General features: G+C 41.3%; 1 non-coding gene across 1 annotated transcript; it reads right to left on the bottom strand.

Annotated features, from left to right (window-relative positions):
* Positions 1 to 3,871: 3,871 nt before the first annotated feature.
* trnae-cuc lies at positions 3,872 to 3,943 on the bottom strand. Its single transcript has one exon. It is a non-coding gene; the product is annotated as a tRNA-Glu (tRNA).
* Between the last annotated feature and the right edge of the window lie 1,057 nt (positions 3,944 to 5,000).

Below are 5,000 nucleotides of genomic sequence, written 5' to 3'. Positions count from 1 at the left end.
GTGGGACCAGGTGTTAGTGGTTGTGTGTGTGTGTGTGTGTGTGTGTGTGTGTGTGTGTGTGTGTGTGTGTGTGTGTGTGTGTGTGTGTGTGTGTGTGTGTGTGTGTGTGTGTGTGTGTGAATTTGACAACATGAGCAGAGAAAATGAACTTTATTTCACGACAACCACGTTGCACTCCTGACTGTCAGGGGGGGCGCACCTCCACGCTTTGGGCACAGGACACAGGAAATAGTATGTTTAGCCAATGGGAAAGGCCCACCTAGGCAGAATACAGTATTTGTAGCCAATCAGACAGCCCCATGTAGGCTGGATTCTGTATGTCTAGCCAATGGGAAAGGCCCATGTAGAAAGTGTATGAGGGGCAGGTACAGGACAGAGACACACCTGACTAGAGGTGTGGTCAAGCAGGTTGAAAGGTCAAGCAGGTGTAAAGTATGTATACACGGCATCATTCACAGCTCAGAGCATAGCTACTGTATAATGTATTTACTTCACTAATATCACTGGTTACTGTGAGTGACATGTCAAAAAAATAACAAAGTGATACAAATGCAAAACTAGTGGAAGTTCACTGTGACGGGTCGGTCGGCTTTTAAATTTAACCAATCAGCATCCTGTTTCCGTGGTGACGGCAGTTATAAACATAAATGATATTATACATATATAAATATCTACGAGGGCATGTATTAGTTTATTAAAAGGTATATTAATAAAATGCTGCAGTGTGTGTATGGCTGATAGAGAATAAAATGTACAAGTAATTTCCTGTTGTGTTTTTATTGTGATGAGAAGTGCTGTTGATGAAAACCTTACAACTCTTCTCTTCTTTCATTGAGTACAGTAGTACAGTAGAACTTATTACAGTACAGAACTTATTCATGGGTTGCATTGTTTCATCACAATATTGTTTTGAACATTCGTTTTGGACTGATGCCTGACTGAGCGTTCTACTCAATGCATCGTCAGTGAGAGCTGATGAAGATTTCATCAACAGTGCATTACAGTGGCTTGGAAATACAATGCCATTCAAAAGGAGGCAAATAATTAGTAGGAAAACCTTTTGTCATCATTTCTATGTCACCAGATTGACTTTAGATGCAGTATAACGTTCGCTAGCTAGCTAAGATTGAGGGGAGGCCACTGGATTTTAGCTAGCTAACGTTAGCATTGCTAGCTAAGATTGAGGGGAGGCCGCTGGATTTTAGCTAGCTAACGTTAGCATTGCTAGCTATTTTTGACTAAAATGTAAATGTAAAATATATTTTGGACGAACTTTGTTAGCTAATGACAACATTGCCATCTGTCTAAAATACATTTGACAACATGATAATTCTGGCAAAGTTGTTTCCCTACTAAAATATTTGACTCCTTTAGCAATGGCATCGTATTTCCAGGACGCTATAGTGTAATTTAGACTAAACGGTCGTTAGCCACCGTCCAGAATGACTGGGTTTATCACCCCTTTAGGGCACCGCTGATAGAGGGCGGCTTGAGAACGTTCATAGCAATGGCGTGACGCGACCAAGTGACGGAGGTGCAACCTGTGAATAAATTACAATGTCGAGAAGAAAACACATTCATTCACAAAACCAGTTCAACGAGAACCAATGACAATACAATAGAATTGACGGGAATAGAATATAATTGAATTTAAGTAGAATGTCAAGAAGAAAAACACATTCATTCACAAAACCAATTCAATGAGGACCAATGACAAAGGGAAGGATGACAAACAATCAGGTGTGTTTCATGGGTCAGAATGTGATGTGAATCATACTGTAAGTAAGCCAATGTATTATAATCAGACACACCACCAGAGGGCAGAGTTTCTACATTTTACATTTTAGTCATTTAGCAGACGCTCTTATCCAGAGCGACTTACAGGAGCAATTAGGGTTAAGTGCCTTGCTCAAGGGCACATCGACAGATTTTTCACCTAGTCGGCTCAGGGATTAGAACCAGCAACCTTTCGGTTACTGGCACTACGCTCTTAACCACTAAGCTACCTACCTTCTACTGTTTAGTTAGACACCACCAGAGTTTCTACATTTTTTACATTTTAGTCATTTAGCAGACGCTCTTATCCAGAGCGACTTACAGTTAGTGAGTGCATACATTATTTTTTATTTTTTTCATACTGGCCCCCCGTGCGAATCGAACCCACAACCCTGCCGTTGCAAACGCCATGCTCTACCAACTGAGCTACATCCCTGCCGGCCATTCCCTCCCCTACCCTGGACGACGCTGGGCCAATTGTGCGCCGCCCCATGGGTCTACTGTTTCTACTGTTTAGTTAGACACCACCAGAGTTTCTATTGGAGGCCTTCACGGATCCACCTGTACCCGAATACACGAGACCAGATCCGTGTCTGAATCCAGAATTCTAAATAATGTCACGGGTTTGGTTCGGATCTGATTGTCAGGGGTATGTGTAATTTTAACTGACTTGTCTGGAAGGGCCCTTACAGATCAGAGAGAGAGAGAGAGAGAGAGAGAGATTGTATCGTTTATCCTGCTGCTCTTGCTTTTCAATCATAAATCATCAAAGCGGCAATAGGTTACAGTCATAGAGCCTTGCTCCATGTGTGGCCATAGTTAGGAGATATCTAATCAAGGAAAGATGGAATTAAAAGTTAAAGGAGAAGGATAGGCTACAATGACCAAGAGCCAACAGGTAGGCAGGCTGCTACTTCATATTATGAATGGAGTGTGTTATTTGCAACTGTAGGATGAGAAAGTGCATGCACTGCAGCATAGTTAGCCTAGCTAGCTAACGTTAGCTGGCTTAACTAGCTTCTTCGTCCCGCTTTGATGCAGTCCAACACGGGTACGACGTAATCATATCGGATGATGAATAGTTTAGCTATGGCAGCTATTGGTCTCCTATAGCCTGTCTCTCCCTCTCTCCTCCCTGCTCCCCAGCCTGGTCTCAGAGCATTTCATATTTTCCTGTATGTAAATTCTGATAGACTCCATTTAGTATGATATGTTTACGTTTGGTATTGTTACATAAGACAGATGGTTACTTAAGGCATAAAATGAGACGGCGGAGTTTCTACTGTTTTAGTCAAAGATTTGTCTAACTAACCCAAGATGGACCACAGCCTGTCCTTTCCAATGGGAGAAAACGAATCATAGTGGGCAGAACATGCAAGGAGGTGGGCAGAGCCAAGCACGAGCTAGCGAGAGCCTATTGGGTGCGTTCTAGCATATATTTGCATATTTCTGTTAGGGAACGCCTACTGTGTGAAGTAGACGTGTGTAATAAGTCAATTCACCCTTTCACTCCTTATAAACAACACCATTTTATAAAAAGTTTGGCAAAGGGTAAAGTCTACTAAACTTAGTCCACACTGTTTGTAACATATTTTAGTGTTGGAAACAGAAAACTGTATTGAGATCAAATATTTAATCGATGAGAAAATTAGCAGAATGTCGGCCAAAATCCATCTAGCTTCATCTTCTCCCACTGCCGGCCACTGGGCTTCCTCTCAGCACCATATTTGGTAGCGAGTAGAAACGTCAACCGGATGCTTCACATTTATACATCCGGTGAAATATCTGTCTAATTTTAGACACTACCAGGGAAAATGTACAACGATTCCCAAACGGTGGCGTGGTAGCGTTTAACAGTATCTGAACATGCAACAGTGAAACATACAAAATAATAATGTAAAACAAAGAAATAACAAAGAAAAATAAAACAGAAAAACAGCACACATTGAAACAAAGACATGAGGCAGACACAAGGATAGCAGAAAATAACACGGAAAACGTTCGCTTTCAAATACAATTGATAAAATGTGGATTTACATACACATTTGTAGCATTTAAAATCTGAGCGTTGTTGTGAGTGAAAAAGAATCGTATGTTCCCTGACCGGGAATCGAACCCGGGCCGCGGCGGTGAGAGCGCCGAATCCTAACCACTAGACCACCAGGGAAAGCTGCTTCGCTAATGACAGGGTGAGGTTTAATTTGGTCACTCAGCGCTGATTTTAAACTAAGTTCAACATGTGGCTCATTCTTTGGAAGACACGATAACGACAGATAAAAGAGATCAGTATCTTTGCAATAACACATCCAGAAGCTGTGTGCACGGGCTCCCTTTCCCGCACTGTAGGCTGTCTGTGATGTTTGTAGCTATATGGTTTACAGCTAGCTAGCTCCGGCCTTTAGTCTTTCGGAGTTCAAAGTCAAGCTGTCCCCGGCTATGAGAGCAGGAAATGAACGCAGCAGACAGCAGACAGAGGCAGGAGAGGGCCGGGCGGGTGAATGTCGCCAAAACAGCCAACTCTGAAGGAGGGTCTTCGATGATGAGTAGGGTTGACAGGAGGAGCCGAGGACAAAGAAAGTGTTGCATCAACAAGCAGGTATGTACAGCATATACATCAACCATACATTACAGGGGCAACAGGCAGGGTAGTCTGTGTTGAGTTATGTCAACTACTGTCATACAGAAGTCACATCTATCTATCTATCTGTCTGTCTGTCTGTCTGTCTGTCTGTCTGTCTGTCTGTCTATCTATCTATCTATCTATCATCTATCTATCTATCTATCTATCTATCTATCTATTATCTATCTATCTATCTATCTATCTATCTATCTATCTATCTATCTATCTATCTATCTATCTATCTATCTATCTATCTATCTATCTATCTATCTATCTATCTATCTATCTATCTATCTATCTATCTATCTAATCTGACCATCTAATGCGTCAATGCCAATAGCTAAATGGAGTCAATCAGTTATACATTTTAGCCAGTGGTGTAAAATACTTAAGTAAAAATACTTCAAAGTACCGCTTAAGTACTTTTTTGCGGTATCTGTACTTTACTTGACTATTTATATTTTTGATTACTTTTACTTTTACTTCACTACATTCCTAGAGAAAATAATGTACTTTTTACTCCATACATTTTTCCTGACACCCAAAAGTACTCGTTACATTTTGAATGCTTAGCAGGACAGGAAAATGGTCCAATTTACACACT

The sequence above is a fragment of the Coregonus clupeaformis genome, unplaced genomic scaffold (assembly GCF_020615455.1).
Source record: "Coregonus clupeaformis isolate EN_2021a unplaced genomic scaffold, ASM2061545v1 scaf1499, whole genome shotgun sequence".
Taxonomy (NCBI): domain Eukaryota; kingdom Metazoa; phylum Chordata; class Actinopteri; order Salmoniformes; family Salmonidae; genus Coregonus; species Coregonus clupeaformis.
Note: the sequence above shows the minus strand (reverse complement) of the source record. Positions and strands in the feature narration are given on the sequence as shown.